Source organism: Borostomias antarcticus (genome assembly GCF_949987555.1).
Source record: "Borostomias antarcticus genome assembly, chromosome: 7".
Lineage (NCBI taxonomy): Eukaryota > Metazoa > Chordata > Actinopteri > Stomiiformes > Stomiidae > Borostomias > Borostomias antarcticus.
The window spans coordinates 6,340,763-6,361,597 of NC_140240.1; the positions used below are offsets into that span (position 1 = coordinate 6,340,763).

The 20,835-nt window shown below is 49.4% G+C and overlaps 1 protein-coding gene across 2 annotated transcripts in view; it reads right to left on the reverse strand.

Moving 5' to 3' along the window:
- Positions 1-20,835, reverse strand: part of pdzrn3b (PDZ domain containing RING finger 3b) — a gene marked incomplete at both ends in the record, with an annotated part of 74,176 nt that overhangs the window by 47,758 nt on the left and 5,583 nt on the right. The gene's annotated exons all lie outside the window — the stretch shown is intronic.

Consider the following 20,835-nt stretch of genomic DNA (forward strand, 5'->3'; position numbering starts at 1 on the left):
CGCCAGCGCCCGAGCAACGGCTATTAAACACGGCTCGTTAATGAGCCGTCGCTTCCCTTCCACACGCACGTTTCCCGCGCCCGGCTCCGGCGGTCATGGGAGCAAGTCAGGCTCCGGCCCCGGGGAATCGCATCGCGCGTTACTTATACGCTCCCTTCAACCCTATTGGTTCCCGCTGATTGCTGATACGCTTCGAGCAGTCTGGCCATGGTGGTAAAACAGATCGGTTTCTCATGCCAAAGGCTGATATACGACTCCTCTTTGGACCGGAGGGAGATGTTGACGGGAGACGAAAACAAGCGGCGGAATTGTGATTTAGCGAGCCAATGGGGGAGAGGCTAGAAAGAGAGGATGATGAAATGGGGCCGGCGGACGGACCCCGCGTTCCGACACGCCGCGTCCTATCGAAACGCAGCGCATGCTGAGAATAGTGTTGACAACTGTTAGTGGAGGTGCTGTGTTCACACGCACGCACGCACACACACACACACACACACACAGACAGACACACACGGACACAAAGACTCACGCACGCTTCAGAATAGAGTGCTGTCTCGCCAGTGGCGGGTCCAAAAACAGAATATCACACGAGGTCCAGGGCAGAAATATGGCTGGTGGAGACCAGGCTCAATGCTAGAGACAGACATCATCAGGGTAATGTATACAAAGGCTTTGTCTGGGAAATCTAATCGGGATGCTTGAAGCCCATACAATGGTTACTGTACGGGGGCCAAACAGCGGTCAGCATCACAGACTTGCTCAAGCTCAAGCCTCCGCAATTTAGGTCAGGAGATGGTAAATGATAGGGTGAGATATGTCTACAGAGAGCTGAGATGTGAAATCAGTGACAGCCCAAAGCCTGTAGTGACCTGAGATCACACCAGCGCAGGGGGGCGAAGCTGGAACAGCCCATGTTTCACAACACCACCGCACTGGAGACTGAGGTCATAACTGTGGAGGAGTCGTGGTCAGGCCGCCTGAGTTCTCCTCGCTGGCTGGGCCTCGCTGTTTGACCGGTGGTGTCTCACTCTCTAACAATGTGACCACCCAGGTCAACCGCAAATAAATGATGTCTGTTAATATACCACTCCCAAAAACCTCCCCCGAAATCTGCTTTTCCTATCAGTCAGCCATGGAGATAAACTAGAACTCCAGCTGGACCCAGAGCCAGGGCCCAGGCTGTAACTCAGGACCTGGCCCGGCTCGGCCCGGCCGCCCCCAGCCCCCCCCCTCAACCCTGGGCTTAGCCTGGCTGCTACAGCCCCTAAATCAGGGACTCGCTAAATCAGCTGCTCGGAGAAAATATAATACTTCATTTACGCGTTTGCGTTTCCGGCCGGATCGCGCGGGACTTGTGGGGGGGGGGGCGTCGGGGGCCGGCTGAGTCGGTCCGCTAATGGGACTGGAGCGGGTCGTCCACGCCGCACATGAGCACCGCCGCGGCGCGCGCCTGGGCCTGGCTCGCCATGCCATGCCTCCGGCTGGGCTGCTTTAAAGAGATTTACGGCCTCCAGAGGGGAGCAGGGGGATTTCTGGCCAGAACTAAATCACGGCTGGAGCTATGAAGGGCTAATTAGTAGAGCAGAGGGGCAGTAGGATAGGCGTGGGGGGGCGGCGGGGGTGTAGCTTTCACCGGGACTCCAGGACCGGGACTCACTCACTGCACAGCACTATGCTCTCTCTCGCCGGCTCTCGTTTCCAAACATGGTCGCTCGCCGCCGCCGCCGCTGGAGGCCGTCAGAGCCCCTCCTGAAGCCTCGGTGGCGCAGCAGAGCCACAGCCACCTCCCGTGTGTGTGTGTGTGTGTGGAGGGGGGGGGGGGGGGTTGTATAGGGGCAGCCATCTGGGCAGCGCTCAATTGGCAGTGCCTTTAAAGAACTGAGCCACCGAGCTGATGTGAAGTGAAGTTCAGAGGTCGCTAGTGGTTTTGGAGCATGTTTTAATGTGCTCGGGGACTCCAAGAACGTACTGTAAGTGGCAAGGCATAATGGCAAAATGGCACAGTGCCTGCGTTAGATCTGGTTTTTCCTATAGTAGGAACTATATATATATATAAATTAAGGTTTTTGACATGCATCATGTGAGGAAAAGTGTGTTTTTTGGGGCGTGACTGTGAGCGACTTTAACAAAACAGGTGTACAAAGCTGGAACACTGGGAAGGGAGTGTTTCGGCAAACATCAAGCGGACTCTAAAACCAGCATGTCATATTTTACAAGGCATGAGTCATGACACTGAAATAAGTAGGTAAGCGTGTATTTTATTCCAGGCCAAATGCTCCCACCCTGGAAACCCTGAGCTCTTGTAGTTCTCCACAGGGCAGCATACAGAATCATTCCCTCACTGCCATGGAGAGCTACACTAAGCACCGCTGGTTGGGCCCTGCCCCCTGCTCTTAACTAGGCAGCATGTGTTGGTAATTTGCAGCCAGTTGATGTTGATTAGGTGGAGTGTGACACCCTTTGCCCTCAGCTGTGTCTGGGCACTTGGACACACAACCACCAATTAGGCGGAGGCCGTCGGACTATCAGGATTTACACGAGTACATACAGGCCAGTGTGAAAAATCTGGCCACACACACACACACTGAGGCATAAACGCGCATGCGTGCACACACATACAATCCTGGTGCAGAGCAAGGAGATTATTCTGTCCCCTAGAGCCCAGATGCTGTAGTGACATCCAGAGGACAGTGCAGATCCAGGTCACCATGTCACAGCAGGGATGTCCCCAGCAGAGAGACAGCGAGCGGATCTGGGCGGCGCTGACTCACGACTCGACGCGGCTCCCGAGTGCTCGCCATACGTGATGGCGTTATCGTGACAAGGGGTAATGCGCTAGAGGGAGGCCTCAATACTATCTGGGCTCGCTTTCGAAGGGAGCGACAGATTTAGTGCTCTATCTGGGATGCAGCGAGCCTAAAATGGCTTAATAAACCGGAGCTGACATTTTGAGTGCTAAGATGGAAGCTTTGGTTTGGAGGGTTTCTGGAGGGCTGCTGTGATGACTGTTCCTGGCAGCTGTGCATGTGCGTGAGTGGCTCGGCTCGGCCGAAGCCATGAGAGGCGGCACATCAAACGGGACTGCCGGGGCTACCAGAGGCCCCAGCTGGAGGTGACCTTGCCGCACCCCCTCGCCCTCGCCCTCACCGTCCGCCTCCTCCTCCTCTCTCTGGCCTGTCTGGGGCGTGCTGTACCCCGGGGGACCATGGGAAGGGCTCGCACACAGCAGCACCATTGGCCAGGGGTCTTCCCGCCTCTTTCACTGTGCGCACACAAATACACACACTCTCTCTCACTCACACACTCACACACACACTGCCAGACCGCCACTGTGGGCTTTCTCATGCCAGACAGGCTCTGTGTTTGAAACAAGCAGCCCCACTACACTTCCGCTCCTCCCTCCTTCCATACCTCCCTCCCTCCTCTCCCTCTCTCCTTCCCTGTCTCCCTTCCCTCCCTCTCAAGACATGCACTGATGGAGAGATAAGTTGAAGGTCATCCCGAGAGAACAGACGCTCCGGGGGAAGAATGTGAGGAATGACAGCCCCTTGTTCAGTGGACAAGGAGCGTATCAGAGCCCGGGCATCAGCGTGTCATAAGGGCCCGTGTCATCAACGTGTCATATGGGGCCCGTGTCATCCGAAGCAGCCGGGGCCCGTGGTTCGCCGTCGCCATAATGTAGGGAGATCATGTTCACCGCAACTGGGCATCGGCAGACAGTCACGCCGGCCGGTCATCAAACAGCTTCGAGCCTGGCAGAGGATCCCCAGTGGAATACACAGACGGCCATTTCTGCCGTTTTTAACCTCGGCTGTTTACGCGGGCAAATTGTCGCGATTACGATAAAGGGTGTGCCGGCAGGAAAGCGCAGACTGGGAAATGCAAGTTTGTGGTGAGAAACGGGATCCACTTCTGACGGCATATCTCCACAACAGGCCTCTAGAATTCCTATTAAAATCAAACGGCTTTTACCAAAAGCCAGCGTTTTTGCTTCCAAACTTGTAATCCCAAACCCAATTTCAGGTGAATGCGGCGCACATCAAAACACTCGCTGAAATCAAGATCGCATTCCAGCGTATTTTATTTATGTGGAAACCCTTCAAATAGGCAAGAGGCCCAACTCGTTTTCTCCTTTCCTGTCAGACTCATAATTTAAAGTGCCAAGCAGATGAAACAGGCGCACAGCACCAGACATGCTGGGGGGGGGGGGGGGGGTGGGAGTGGGGACCAAGATCTCAATTGGCAGTGCCTTGCAATAACACTTTAGTAATGAGCCAGTTGTCATATGAGACAGAGCCACAGCTGCTGTGTGTGCGTGGCAGCTCTGACCAGGACAGTATGGGCTGTGTGTGTGAGTCAGCTCTCTGAGGAGGAGTGGGGTGGGGGGGGGGGCTCTGTATATACAGAACAGAGCTCTGGCATCGACAAGGACAAGATCATACTATGTGCAGAGTTTACTCTTGCTGTCTAATCTGTAGAGCGCCGTGTGTATACGGTACGGAAATTGCCACGATCTGTGGTGGTGTCCTCTAAATCTAGTGGTAGGTAAACGTACTCTCTGTAGTCACTGTAAATCCCACGTCATCGTAAAGGTGCATTAAGCCATACATGTTTACTACAAAGGAAATATCCAAAGGTTCTAGTATGATGTTTTGTTGCTGGGCTGGACTCCTGAGGGCCCCCGCGGTCCGCCTGGCCCTTCCCGCTGCGGCGCCCTGTACTTCCTCCTCCACCCCTCGGTGGTCCGTACGCCGGCCCGTCACCCACACCACGCTCACGACGGACCACACATCCAGCTCGCCGGGCTGAAAGTGAGCGGTGGGTCCAAAAAACTGGACCGGGCCGGATGTGCTTGGATAAGCAGAACCACGGGCGCCTGCCCCGAAAAACAATACCGGGAGACACGGCGCGCGGCGGGCGTAGTGGAAAGCCGACGCCCCACACAGCGGAGCCGGAGACCTACGGCCGCGTCTCTCCAAATTCCTTCCGACCAACGTGCAAAAACCTGCGAGGCCTGCGTCAGTCACGTCTGTCTTTCAGCCTGTAGGCTACTCACTTCGCAGACGGTATGAACGGTCACTCCAGGTCCAGAACACCACTCCAGAAGCCCCCCCCCCCCCCCCCCCCCCACCATTTTCTCCTTATAGCACAAAGCTCCTTTCAGGCTGGCCACACAACCTTTCTATGGACTTGACAAGCTGGTGATCTCACACTTGCTAATCAGCCTTACTGCTCTCTGAGGCAGAGATGTGAGGGATCAGTGTGTGGCACCTGCCTGCTCGCTGGGAGAACTTAAGACTGAGATGACTGGAGCCAAACACCCCAAGGTCCCGGGCTGGCCCATTGCTACGCAAGGGAAAAGGTACATGGAGTCTGTCCCAATGTCTGTCCCACTCTTCAGTGTCTAATTATATTCCTGTCTTCTTAATCTAAAGGTTCCAGGCATGCGGAATATAAATATGAGCCTGTCTCTTCAAGGCTCTGTCAACTCAACCGTTCGTCGGCAATGACTTCAGTAAATTCAGCCTTTAAAACTTCAGGCCCGGAGTGACAGAATCTACCAAGCAGGTCACCAGCAGTATTTGGTTCTCTCTCTCTCTCTCTCTCTCTCTCTCTCTCGTCACCAGCAGTATTTGGTTCTCTCTCTCTCGCTCTCTCTCTCTCTCTCCCTACACTGTGTGTACAGTTCCCTCACAGCTGAGCTGACTAATCCTGCTGGACTAGTCAATAAAGACCTTGTGTTATGATTTCCATATAGCTGTAGATTCAAACGATGTCTTTCTTTACCCACAGCCTGGCCACAGAGTATGTCCATACTGAGCTGCCCTGGGGAGCATCCTGACGAATTAATGATTATGTTTAATGTACTCAGCAACCACACATTACATATTTATAGCACAGGAGTAGATCTCATTCCTTACCATCAAAGCCAACCAGCAAACAGCATCGTTAAAAATAAAAGAGTAAAAAAGAGTCTGTGCCTTGCAGCTACTGTGGATACAATCTGTGTGTGTGTGTGTGTTCATGTGTTACTGTAGTTCTTATATTTCTTAAACTAGTTTATTATTCATGTACGCCCTTGGGGAGCTGCAAGAGTTGTGATGGTTGATGGTGAATCAATCACACAACTCTTTGCTCCATCTGACAGCACCCAAGATCAAGACTATATTAACACTGCACTAATACCAATCTCTCTCTCTCTCTCTCTCTCTCTCTCTCTCTCTCTCTCCCTCCCTCTCTTGCCTTCTGGAGTTTGAGAAGGCAGCTACTTCTCAACCTGCTTGTTTACAAGTGACTGATACTCCTCTGGAATGAATGGCACAAAAGCAATATCTGAGGAGGCTGTATAAAAAGAAGTCTTGAATGGACAGACTAATGAAGTAAGTGAATCATGTGTTTGGGAGCAAGCATTTCTCGTCAGTAACAGCTGAGCGCTCTGGTGATGAGGGGAGTGGAGAGGGATGAGAGAGAGCGTAAAGGAGAGGTGAAAAAGGGGAAAATTTCTTCTTTTTGGAGGGGGGTGGGATGAGGGGGGGTTGTGAAACCCCAGTGCAACCTGGTTTCAAAGGGACTGGAAGAGGATCAGAGCAACGATACAGCTCAGAAAATGTGTTCCACGTTCAACTGACAGTCTTGTCCTGTAGCAGAGTCTGTTTGCTCCATGCTGGCCTTCTTTCTCTTTCTCTCTCTCTCTATCTCTCTCTCTCTCTCTCCACGGGCCAGCTGGCTGGCCCTGGTACAATCCATAACAATGCTGCCGACGATATTTAAAACAATGGGCCAGACCATCCTTCTACGTCACGTCCCGGTAGTGCTGGGCCTGAACCAACATACATGCAACAAGCATGTCCAACAGTCATCACGCTTTGCCTTGGCTAGCATGAACAACAAGCATGATGGAAACTGGGATCCATCCAAACACTAACTCTGCAGTTGGCCTGTGGCTCTCCTGGACTGGAAAATAATCTGCGACAGTTTGGAGGCCACGGTGCAAGCAAGTGTATTCCTTTTAAAGAATGACTGTAGGAGGAGGGTCTTAATGAGAGGATTACAGTGCAGAGAAGATTTTATCTATGGAGGAAAAAGGGACTCTCGCGTCCAGACTTAATATTTAGCTTCAACATTCCATTTTTGGACACAACAACTGGGAATGAAGCACCAGAAGACCACGTTTGCGTTTTTTCCTCCGAGCGTCATACCTCATTAAGCAGAGGCGCGCAGGAGAATGACTGAGTAAGCGTTCGACACAGACGACAGAGACAAAAAGAAAAGAAAGAGAGCAGTGAAGAGAGAGAAGGAATATGCAAGGGAGTGAGCGTGGCCCTCTCACAGTCAAAAGCTTCTCCTTGTCGTTTCAGCGTGATAGCACAGCAGCCTGCTAAAAAGGAAGCTGCAAATTATTTCACTCCTGCTCACTTTGTGGAGAGTGGAGCCTTGAGTCTGCCCCCCTAGAGTTTCTGCATCAAGTAATTTAATTCATGAGCCACGGAACACAGCCAGTGTCCACCTACCGAGCCATCTGACAGTTGGCCCAGGAGAAGTTAAAACACAACCACTGGACACACAACCAAGGCTGCCATTTCTGAATGACAGTGGTGGTTATTCACCATGCCAGACAAATGACTGCTGAAACCTCAGAGAAAACGTTTCCAGTAATTCTAATAGCAAAGTTACCCCCTTCAAGTTGCCAAACAACTTTCCGGTGCTGGACAGAGCCCCATCTGTGTTTATAGTGTAAATACATGGCCTCCTGGATTAGGACTTAAGACAACCACTTAAAGTATGGTCTTATTGGAGGCTTCACCACTATGGTAACAGGGACGACTGTTTAAGAGGCTTTGACCCTCATAATAATGGCATGGTGTTCTCGACACAAAAATTTGCTAACTTGCCTTTTCATCTCACAGACATGTCTTAATATGGGTATATTCTCAGACATTCAGGTGACTTCACCAATGTAAAAAAAATAAAATAAAGGATTAGTGCACTTCTTTCTTCAAACAATAGGCGATTACACTGTTCCTGTCTTCCTGATAACACTAGCCCAGTGTTTTCATGAGTGTTCATACAGTGAGTGTTCTGTGTGTAAGCCAGAAGGTGAGTGCTGTCGATGGGACGTGTCTGGGCGCACAGAGGGGCAGAGGGGGGTCAGACGCGGGACTGTGGCCCCGGTGTCCAGGGTGCTGCCGGCTTCCCCGGCCAGCACCCAGCCTGACATCCCATCACCCCCCGCCTGGTCCGGGGCTTCTGGGAGCCTGAGTCAGGGCAAGTTCAAACATGAAAGAGACGTTTGATCAGCGCCTGGCAGCCTGCCCTAATGTACACTCTTACATAAATATTGACCGGCTTTGGAGAGCCGTGTAAATTGTTCGGCAGGAGAGAAGGGCGATAAGCGAAACATGCTAGATGGGACTCCTCTGTCTTTGAACGTGTTTGAAAATGTTGACAGTCGCCACTTGATGAATCACCGTGTCTTCAAAGAGAACTCTCTATTATGAAAATGTTTGTCCACGTCCACTGATCTGTAGCAAACAGTTGGTTAGTCAGTGGCAATGTGGCTGTTCAAACCCAAAAGCGCATCAGCTTTATGAGGTGCAGCAACGGATTGATACGAACCATGAGAAAACTATGGGCCTATATCTAAACACATTTTGAAGGGGTTTTCAAAAGCCTGGCTCAAGTAAGGATTTGTATATTTGTCTAAAACCTGCCTGCTGACTACCTGACAAATGATGTTGTGTAAATAAACGGACTGGAGGATAAAGCCAGGTCTGTGTGCAGCCATGCTCTTACCAGAGGAATGTTTTATAGCAACATTTGAAGAGGAAGAGCTTAGGAGGAAGGCAACTGTGAAAAATTCCTTCAGTGCAGTACCTCAGCCGCTAGGTAAGGTAACAAAGGTCAGAAAGCACGGCACATTTGGTTCAGATCAGAGGGGTTGTGACCTACACAAGGTTTATTTGGACCTTTACACCCAAATAATCACGGGGCTTTGCTTCTCCTGTGATGGACATTAACAGCCTGGAACCACTTCTCTCGGGCTAATTCATGCGAAAATAAGCGACGTAAATTCTGAAATGTGAAATAAGGAGTGGCTGGCTGGCTGTGATGAACATTTCCTATTTACTGTGTTGAGTGAATTATGTGGGTTCCTCTGCGGATACGTTCCTTTATTGAAGATGAAATGCGTTCTGGAACAGCAGGGTATGACTGTGCTGTGGACTGTGGTTGCGGTTTGCTTGCAGGGCCACATCTGCTGGTCGGAGGGAAGGGACTGGTAGGAGGTCCTGGAGGAACAGAGGAGCCTTCAGTGCTTCTCTATATTCATACCTTTATGTACAGAATGTGGCCAAACATGTGGTTTGCATTTCCATAGCTGGCCGAACACAGGGTGATAATGTTTGAAAATATAATTTTAAAATGAAAGTTAAATTCCGTTTGTGAAATGCCAAGGAACGGCGAAAGGACAGATATGTGTAGAGAACGAGGCTTTTAGTTTGTGACCCTTCCGATGAGGACGCAGTGGCGGGGCTCAGCTGGACACCAGTCCCGTTGTATCGGTCCGTGCCGTTTGGGAAGAGATCTCCAGGCTGTGGATGGACAGCAGGCAGCATGCCACAAAGGTACTGTTCAACACCGCACACTCTCAAACTCCCCCAAATCAGATAAAGGCCATGTCTGGATGTGCCAGGGGACAGCTGGGAGAAGGCTTACATTTCTTTGGCTCTGCGTCAAGGAATTTGAGAGGCGAGCACAAAGTAAGCCCCTTTACCTGAGACACGCTGTGAAACCTCCGGCTCCTGTTTTGTACTGGCTAACGCGGGAACTACCACCTGTTTACGCACTCAAGGCCTTTCATGACAGTCACAACTAAATGTTTTCATTTTTCATGCTAATAAAAAGTGTGAAAGGTTTGGGTGTTATTGCCGGGACGTCCATAATCCCCAAAATAAAGGGCCTTGTGTAAGATCATGTGTGCGTGGCTGCCAGGCCCAGGCAGCCAGCATGCCTTAGTAAAGAGACAGCAGCTGCTGGCCTGATATAGCAAAGCTGGAGAGCAGAGGGGGCAGGCTGTTAAATCAGCATTACTTTTCCACTGCCTCCCTCTGGCCCATACCACGCACTAAGGTCCTCTGAGAGTCAGGACAATGGACATGCCGCAGGAAAAACATGTGCACCTATGCTATTACACATATCATAGATCTGATTATTATTCTAATGTTTTTGTATACGATTGCTCTGTTTTTCCAGTCTTACATTTCGACGGAAAGGAAGTCCAAATGCAGTGCGTGCAGACAGAGTGACAGTGAGTTCATCTTCACGTTTAATAACGGAGGAGGATTTTAAATCCACTCAGAGCGATGACATTTCCACTCTTCACAGCCTTGTTCTAATTTATCTACATCAGGGCCTCAGCTGGCCATTGCATGAGCCAGATTCCTCTTCTGCTAAATGACTTATAATTTCACTGCTTGTTTTTTCCTTTTACAGTATATAATCATGTCCCTGAGAATACAATACATGTCCTGACAGAATAAGGCTAGATGATTGCATGAGATATGAAAACACAAGACGGAGGGGGAGAAATAACACGATAGAGAGAAACAGTAAGACAGAGAAAGAGAGAGATGGAGAGAGAGAGAGAGATGCAGGGAGAGAGAGAGAGTTAGAAAGTCCTCTGTAGTCCTGAAAGGGGTAGTTGTCAGGTTGCCAGCAGTGCTGCCTGTCAGAAGGCAGATGTGGGGAGGTTTATTTAGCTCCGCCTCCAGTGTCTTGCCCTGCCGGACACTCCCTCAATCTGCCCTTCTCCAGGGCCCATCCACGTCCACTCTAGACTCTGCTCTCTCCGATGGAAATAAATGACCTTCCCTGTGTCCAAGCTGAGTAGTTTCATGTCTGATCCCAGGCCTCTGTCAATCTTGCTCCCAGGCGGATTCCAACAGCTCTCGCAGGTCCAGCTGTGCCAACGTGGCATGGGGCCCGGCTGTATGAGATGTGCCTGTCTTTTACCCAGCGGAAGCCCAGACAGGTAGGCCTCTCCTCAGACGTTAGCTTCCTTCCAAAAAAAAAGTGTCACATACTGCTAACCTTTCCTTCTCTGCGGAGTATATCTTACAAAGGGATGGACCTAGCAGTCTTGCAGGGAAAGCTCAAGGCACATTGACAAGTAGACCCGAGGAGATCGGGTGTGGAGTATTTTGGCTGCTGGACAGAAGGTGCAGAGCTTCTCAGTTAAACTAAACAACGGCTCATTGTCCATCCTGTCCATCATGTGCTTGAATAACACATCCTTTCCATTTCCTGAGCTATTCTTCCTTTCAACCCTGGCCTACTGTTTTCATAAGATGGGAAGGGGGAAAACAGCCCCTTTCAAGTCTGGAGGGTGATCCTACTCCTGCGAATACCCTTTACCACCTGCACATATCAATCACAGATCTGGCCTCCCTGCAAGGCGGTGGGGTTGTAGGGTTGGGGGTGGAATCAGTCACTCCGATTCTGATACGGTATTGGTGAAGTGACCGCATCATGGCTTTGTTAGCAGGCTTCTTTGATAAGGGCCTACAGTATATGAGCTTCACAGTTGGCGGGGGGCACAGGCATCTTTACTGACACCCTGACGTTGACCTTGGCACGCCGAGCTGCTCTCTCCGCTGGTGGTCCGGAGCTCAGCCCCGGGAGTTATTTTCTCTGCCTTTAGAGCTATCGTGTGTCATAATCTAAAGGAATTTGTTAGCACAACCTTTTCAACTGTGGATTGCTGAGGTACACAGTGCCATGTGGGATCTAGGGAGAGCGTGAGCGTGCATGTGGAAATGAAAAAGATGGGCCGGGAAGGAATGTGAAGAGGGAAAAAAAATAATTAACTTCATTCTGAGGAGTCCATTTTAGATGGACTGTAGATGCCCAACTAACTGTCCACTAACTGTCCACTAACACTAAATCTAATTTCCACAAATTGATGCATATCAGCAAAGGAGCGGTTGTGTTTTTTGATTAGCTGACCATCTGTATGACTATCTGACTATCAATAGAGCCCCTTCAAAGTAAAGTGACCAATATTCTGATCCAAGTTTGTTGCAGACATCTAAAGCCCTGTTAAAATGTAGTGAAATCCCTATAGTAGCACACAATAAACAAAGCAATGCGAGGGTTGGTTAAAGCCTGCACATTTTCCAAAGATAGCTCCTTAGTAGTAAATGAAGTCCAGAGCAGTGCTTTGTGACGTAGTCACTTCACTCAGCTCATGTCCATTCAAGACCGTTTCTGTCGTGCCCTTGGAGCTTGAACTAACAACACATGACAGTTAGCAGTGCAACACAACCCCATAGCACAAGAGTAGCAAAACTGCACAATACCATCTTTAGGATGGTTTAATTTACTAAGGCAGCGGTTACACATTAATTATATTCTCAAACCTTGCCCAATACGGAGCAAGACCCGAAAGGACACCTTTCTTGATTGAGCAGTGATACACGACAAGCATCAATGGTTGTGTGAGGCTCTTTGAAGAAGACTTCACTTTCAGAGAGAGAGAGATCAGTTATATAATTCTGTTGTAAGGACACTGTGGCGGCAGATCTGCGTCTCGCCTTGGGCTCGCTTGTGGAGAAGTGACACAAATTGATTTATTTCAGGAAGATGCCTGCAGCCTTTATACTCTTTTCTCTCTCTTTCTTGCATTCACACTTTGTGTCTCTCCATCTCTTGCCACCCCCCCACCCCTCGGAATAATTTCTCTCTCTAGTCAAGTGCTCCTCAATTGCTTGTTCAGTGTGGTCCAGGTCTGGCAAGTTCTCTCTCTCTCTTCTCTTTGTCTCTGAGGAAAGAGGAAGTCTTGAATCAGACAGTGAGGTAACACTTGAAAGGGAACATCTCTCTCAGTGGAGCGAGAATAGGCTGGAGCGGCGTAACACCGAGCGTGAACCGACGCTGACGAACAAACGTTTTCTGTTTGCACACATTTGCATTAGAAAGGAGCGCGGCGGCCACCGGCTCCACTTTTGTTGGGGGTTTGAAAGGGGGTGGGTATCTAAAAGCGGCCAGCAAGGACAGGAGCAGGGGGATTTGGCAACGGAGGCTTGGCTGCCATCGCGGAGCCCTGATGCGTCGCTGCCAGTCCTACTGTCCACCCCTTTGTGCCGCGCCAAGGCATTATGGGATACCGTCTCGGCCAAAATGACCTATTCACTGTCCATGGTGTGGCGATTTGAGATGTTTGAGCAGGTGCGCGTCTCTTTGTGATACACTGCACCGGTATGTTTTATACATGAGCTGTAGAGCAGGGGTTCCATCTATCCAAAAATCGGTGTTCTCGATGTATACCAATTAGCTCAGATATCCCTGAGCATCTGCCACTCAGCTAGAGGAGGGAGAATTATTTCAAGGATATCAACCTTGTGCGTTCTGCATAAGTGAAATCCTGATGGAGCCTCACTAAATACAATGCAACATCTGCTAACAGGATCTAGCAGAAGCCTTGCCTTGCCCTAACCTCAGCCTGCAGCCTAGCTAGATAGAGATCTGTTGTAGGGTGTGTTTTTGGTGTCTCTCTACAGGAGTTTCTTGCTCTGAGCTTTGGCATGAGTACTAACAGAATGTCCTGTGATTAAAGCAGTAGTGAGGAGTGGAACATGGTTGAACATCTCACAGCTCACATGAGCTCTGTTCTGAAGTTTCCACTTTAAAGGCTCAGAACACAATAGGCTCTTATGCTTTTTGATTGATGATGGTAAATGGGACATGTATAGTTAGAAATTATACAGCTTTGTGCCTGGTGATACTCTCGTTGGATTACAAAGTGACTGATGAGAGGTTGAAAAAACTGGGTTCCAACCCTGCCCTGGTATAAACCATAGACACATCCACAAGCACACCAAGTCTGCCGCCAAGTCTGAGGAAAGACGGGAAACATCGGAACAGGAAAGTACCTCAATGTATCATCAGAACCTTGGACTGAGTCATGAAAAGCACCCCCATGTATCGTATTAGGAAAAAGATACCGTTGGTCATGAGTGGACCTCCACTATACTCTGAAAGCTCTATTCCCATAAAATGATGATTGTTTTACAAATAAAAACCCTGCGTCCCAAACTGTCCGCCCAAAAACCGCATGCATGTCAGCATTCTAGGAGATTTATTCTGAAGTGTACAGCTGTGGCTTAGCAGCCTCTCTCCCCACAATTGATTTCACTGCATTTCTCCAATTGCAAGTCCCTGGACTTTTATTTTACATAATACACAGATGAAATCATAGAAACAATAACTGTGGCTCAGATTTGGGGCTTTTGCTGAGGAAATCAATCAGAGTGGAATGAGCCCGGGGGACAGTGGAGGGTAAGGTTTGCCAAATTCAGTCCCTGTTTAGAGAGAGAGAGAGAGAGAGAATGAGAGAGAGAGAGAGAGAGAGAGAGAGAGAGAGAGAGAGAGAGAGAGCACTGGGAGTGGGTAGTGATTAACGTGCTGCAGTCAGGACACATTTCAGAGGGGCACCAGGAGGAAACGACGGGCCATTACAGCACAACCAAGGGTCTGTTAATCAGCCTATTAGCGTTTAATTGAGGGTAGTTAATTAGGGGGACCGGTGGGCAGTCTGCAGGGAGGGGGGGTGGTGGTCTGACAGGGGAACCAGCTGGCAGGGCAACCTGAGCCTATTGTTACTGATCCGTTTACACAAGCCCAGTGATTGATTGGCAGGAAAATTAGCCTTAATTACACCTGTCTATTTCTGGCCCTCTGCAACCTTTCAAGGGCCATAAATTAGCCCAGCGGGTCCAGCTATGAATAAAGAGAGCCGAGCCCCCATAAAGAGACTGTATTGGAGCAGAGCAAACACATTTACAGTATGGGCCCAGACAGTATGTCTCCACGAAAATCATCAGCCGTCGGCTCTCCTTTGAGGACGGACGCTGCTGAAACGGAGTGGAAAATGCGGTATTATGCGCGCAGCGGTGGGGAGCGAAGACAAAGCGCGAAGACAAAGAGCTAGGTATAAGCTCACTTCACACCGTCTCAGGGCTGTATTCACTCCTCTCTCTCTCTCTCCATCTCTCTCTCTCTCTGCCTCTTTTTCCATATGCGGCAGCGGAAAACAAAGATGTGCTTGTGCCTGTTCCGGTCGGTGGCCCTCGCTCCTTAAAACCACAAAGCCGGGCATTCTGTCCCTGTGAGTGCGCCGCACGGCACACGGGGGCCACCACCAGAAGCTGATTATGGCCTCTTTAAAAAAAAAAAAAAGAAAAAAAAAAAAAGAAGAAGAAAAAAAGAGTTAAGATTCGATTTAATGTCCTGCCTCGGCTGGCCCAGGGAGCGGAGGAATGTAGCTGTCGGCGAGGGCTGCGGGCGGGGCCTGCCTCTGGCTGGGCCGGGCCGGGCGCAGTGAGCACCGCTCGTCTGGGGGGGAAGACAGGCCGACTACACGGGGGCCCAAATCTAATAAAGGCCCTCACAAAGGCCCGCTTTCTTGCCCGAGGATGCCAAACAACATGTGATCTCCCTTAGGGAAATAACTGCCATCTCTGTTCCTCATCGCCCCCGGGTCAGAAATAACGCCTGGCAACTTGTGACACATGTCCTGCCAATGGATGCCATGTGGTGTGACAACCTATTAGTGACAGTGGGGACGGTCCGCCCACGACATGCTGGTCTGACCTGACATTCTGTCCCTGAGAGGAGGAGGAGGAGCAGGAGGAGGGGGGTGGGTGGACTAAATACATACACAAACACACACTAAATGACATCATGGTTAATGCCGCAACAGTATCAAATACATTTCCCATAAGCCGCAGCAAAGACGAGTGATGAACAACAGAATAAATCTCTTTAATCCCAACAGAGTCTGCGAGGTTCAAGTTACTGAGATACACTGAGTGAAATGCCATACTGTAGGTCAGTGCTGAACAAACAGCTGGGTCTGTCTATGGATTGAGATATTACAACATTTTAGATATATAATTTGTGACTCCCAATGTTTTACAAGATTCCTTGCAAAACGTAACCACAAAACACTAATTAGTGTTTCAGAGTCAGCCAGAGCAGAGAGCAGGGTAGCGTAAGTTTCACTCGTGACACGTCCACTTATGTTACAGATGGGAAGAGGAGAGGAGTGGTTTTTCCCTCAAACTGCCCAAACATCTCGGCCCCCATCCCCGAGAGTGGGAGGAATGCTCACGGTATCAAAAGGAGTTAGGCGTCATCGACATGCATTCTCTGGCTCCACCCCCTTTCTTGCAGCTCATTTCACATTTTTCTTTTATCTTTTTTTAAATCAGCCACCGTTTGCAACTCCCGGCTACCGCTGCTGCGCCGGGGCTCTGTCTGTGGCTCGCTGGCGAGGCGACGCTCAAATCCCTCAGGGGAGGTCCGGGGTGTTAAGCAGTGCACTGTGGGTAGCCTCGCAGCACGGCGGGCACAAGGATATAAGGAATCACCGGCGTGGCCGGCAGGATTCCAGATCTTGACAATGTCGTCGCCTCGCCCGGCGACTCCAGCCTGAATTTTAATACGCTGCACTGTCATTCACTCCATAATTCAATGAATAACCCCCCCCCAAAAAATAAATCACATGAAAGTGTGTGTTGCCTCTCAATGTAGCTTTGGAGCAGCCGGGGCAGCTAACAAAATATGTATGCCGTCATTTTCAGTTAAATCAAAACTAGCGAGGGCGCAGTGGTGGGAGGGGTTAGCACACGAACGAGGTTGATTGAGTCAGACAGGGTCAGGGGGAGTCGAGCCAATTTTAGATCCTGGTCTGACGCTAAATCTCATATTCTCATTGTTATCAAAATAGCTTATTCCAAATGCTCAACATGTCAGACAAGCTTTGATTAAGACCTGCAATATTTATTCCACCACATTCCGCCTCTCATGTGAGTTAATCACGCAGAACGACAGGCGCACTTCTAGGGGGTTAAACGGGCACAGGTGATTGTAAATTCAAATGATGTAATCTGTTATGCCAGGTCTGTTTGTGTAGAAACAAATCACATGCCATTTCAGTTCTATTTGAGGCGGCTTGTTGATGACGGTCCATCTACATGGCCAAATCGTCTGCTAACGACCATAAAACGCCTCGAAAGAAAATCACAAGCAGTTCCAGAGAGGAAGGAAAACGCTTAATCGGTCCAGTGAACGTGGAAGACGCACAAGACGAGCATTTACGGCTGAGTCTGACAGAAGAAGTTGTCGATCTGTCGGTCCAGATCCGTCACGGCCTCTGGCTCTCGCTGCACATGGAACACAGAGCAGACAAGAGCAGGAGAGTCGCCGCGCGTAAACAACGGGAACACTGTGCTGTACTGTGAGTGCTGTTTATCCCCAACTAAACTGACTAATGTTCGACATCTTCCGCCATTAAACCCCCACTTTCCACTGTGGGGCCACAGAAACGCATGTCGGCTGGGACCCATTTCTGCCGGCCACGCCTCTGTGTCTAGAGCCGGCTCCTACTCGGTGTCAGCTTATTTAAAAGTAGTTGTTGTTGTCCGCCCTCTATGACCCACAAGTGTTTGCGGAGGATTTACAAGGCGACATTTACAACTGCAGCTCCAGTGTCTTCTTTCTCATCCCATTCATGCACTTGGTTGCCCACACAAACAACATCCTTTTCCCCTCAAGAGAGCAGCCACAGTCATTTTAGGACTGTGACATCGGCTTAGTCATGCAGACACTGATGCTAAGATTCACCATAACATCTGAGGCATGAGAAAACGCCCATGAGCCACTTCTTAGAGGAAAACAGACAGCTAAAAAATGGGTTGTTCCCTTTTTAATCACTAACGATCATAGCTAATGTTGAACGTCTCTCTCTCTCTCTCTCACACACACACACACACACACACACACACACACACACACACACACACACACACACACACACACACACACACACACACACACACATTTATATGGTGTGACACTGAGAAGGACAAAGGCGTGAAATGTGAAACAGAATTCTAAGGACACCATATTGAGCTTCATTAATCCAAGGCAGGAAAATCTCTTACAGCCACAGTATGTTAGCACAGACATTTAATTTCAGGACAAATGTGAAAACCGTGAAAAAGCCCCTCTAGAGGTACAAGACTGAGCAGTGCAGCCCCACCGGTCCAAACTCAATCGAACATACAGTATTTATCACATGTTCTCAGGCAAACATCTGCTCCAGACAAGTGTGAAGGTTTTTCAGCTTGCGACGGCCGAGCGAAAGCAAACACAGCGCTGAGTTTTTATGAGAAAATGTCTTGTGCTGAACAAGGAGGCATTCATGCACTGATTCATCCCAGGCGGCGGTGCAGCCGAGGAGGGACGGCTGCCATCACACTCCCCCACTAAGCGCCTGTCCTGGAGGCCGGGTCCTGGATCATCATGTACATGCTACATCCATGTAGACTTACTGGAACTAGCACCTCCACTTGAGGCAGAGAAAACACATCGTTCTTCAGAAGCTGTCCGGAATGGAGAAGGTCTCCCCAGATGAACTTGTTTTCATTCTCCCACATGTTCGCTCTATGTAGGCCAGCTGACCCTGCGGCGAAGCGCCGCCACTTTTGTCATACGTGAGTAGCCGGCCGCATTTTCCCTTTCATATGTACATATGGCACTCGTTGACAAAGAACAACTGACATTATTTCCAACAGCAACTGTGAGGGGGGGGGGGGGTGATTTAACAATGGACTTGTTGAATCTCCAGGACCTGGGTTGCGTTATTGTAATATTTGGACGATAAAACATAAGTTGGACGCTCCCAAAAACCATGTCCTTATGCTGTCCCCTGAAGCTTGTCGGCAAAGTGAGCCAAACGATCATCTCCGTACAGAATCTGAGCGAAAAGAAAACTGCATGATGTCAACATTATGCTCTGCCATGGAACCGGAGTAACATCCAGACCGTTATAAGGACCAATGTCTGGAATTTCATCAAATGTGCAAAATCAACAAACAGCAGCTTCTGGGGGGGGTCTTCATGGTTCACCCACCCTGAGAGCAGCTTATTGAGTCACCTGAGCAGAACTAAAGAAAAGTGCTGACGGAGGTCTTGTGCGAGAGGAGAGGCAGAGAACCGTGAGGGTTGAAAACGCACACTCCAGCTGTGTGTCGTTTCTCACATACAGTAGGGCGCCGGACGGGATGGCGCTGTTGGCTGTTGTTTTATCCAGTCTCGGGAGCAGAGCATACACTACGCGGAACTGCCCGAGGGCTCCGGGTATTCATTTTTCACTTAATTCAGCACTATGGCTCACTGAGCTCACAGAATACAGTACTTCACCCCCCGGTAAGAGCTGCGACTAACACAATTGTGCAGCATTCTCAATGAGGCAGCGATTTTCTTTGTGGCTCATAAAGTATGACAGAAACTTTCATTCTCTTTTGCCATGACAATGGAATGCCCTGTGAAACTGAGAGCATTTCAAAGATCAGCTTTCCTCTCCTATGGAAAACACCACAGGGTAGCAACAACTATGCACCACCTATACACCACTATTTCAATACGCAGATGATTTATTCTGGTAGGTTTTTGTTTAGTCATCCCTCGCCTCTTTCGGGGTCACTTAATAGGGTCCTTGGCTCCGTCCTGAGGCTCTGCATGTCCTCTTTCTCGTCATGTTCTCCCCTCTCTGGACAGATATGGTGACTTATCCCACAATGGGTCAAAGACAATGTGAAGACAAAAACACCAATGTAGGTCCAATGTCGTCCTTAAGCTAAATCTGCTTTTAAGTTGATAAAGGATGAATGGCTGTATCAACGGAACATAACATAATCCTACACAGTGTTCTCGGGTAACACCATACGCTAGCGTGGCTATCCCGTCCATTACCATGAGTCTCCCTGTTACACACACACACACGCACACTCACACACACTCCTTGGTAGGTTTAAGTGACACACATTGACGCAGCACGTGAGCTAATCTCTCCTCACAGACGCAGCCAGAAGGCAACTTGGAGGCCCCACCGGCCTTAAGTCACTAGGCGCCAAGTGAATTGCTGTCGGTTTTGGTGGCTCAATCTGTCTATTGTCAAGGGAGCTTATGACAAATCTGAACGAACATAGGGATTTGAGCCACTTGTTACTGATACTTCAAGTGGTTACTGTGGGAGGGCTAGGGTGTTGGCTCCTGGTTCTGGTGGTAACAACATTTACAACTTCTGTGCACATCCATAAAAAGACTCAAGATACTGTTGAGTTGGTACAAAAAACAAGCTTGAAAAACTACCAACAATCTTGATGCGAGTTCTTTTCATAAAAACACATTCAAGTGGATATACACTGTTCCTAAATTGCTCTGAAATTATTTGGTTGCGGTTTGGACAATAATGGCTTTAAAGAACCACATTTGTCAGCTTGTGGCATATAGTAAAACATGCTTGGGCTACACTTAGCGTCTGCTGTCAATGCATCCTTTGTGGAGGCCTCCGGTTCACACGATGACTACATATACAACCTCTGTGAAGTCGGTGTTCTGTGCACCCCTCAGATTGACCCCGGGAAGCACATGGCCTCTCCACAGTGCCGTACTGTTTGAAGGATAGAGGCTTCTCGGCAGGTTCGTCATTAGGGATTTGTTCAATTGTGAGTAGACCCAAGGTTTCTCTTTCACACTGCTAAGCCAAACTAGCAGAGACAGCCAGAACTCTGGTTCTCATTGTACACACACTGCTGCATCTCTGACACAGTGCATACTCTATTGTATTGCTTGTTAAAAGATCACACTGAGATATTGTGAGAAGAAAGTTGTAGGATCACATTTGATTCTTGCATGGCTATCATCTCTGCTGCCTGAACAGAGTTATCGTTGAAGCTCTTCTGTTGTGAAACCCTTGACTGTTTTACAAAA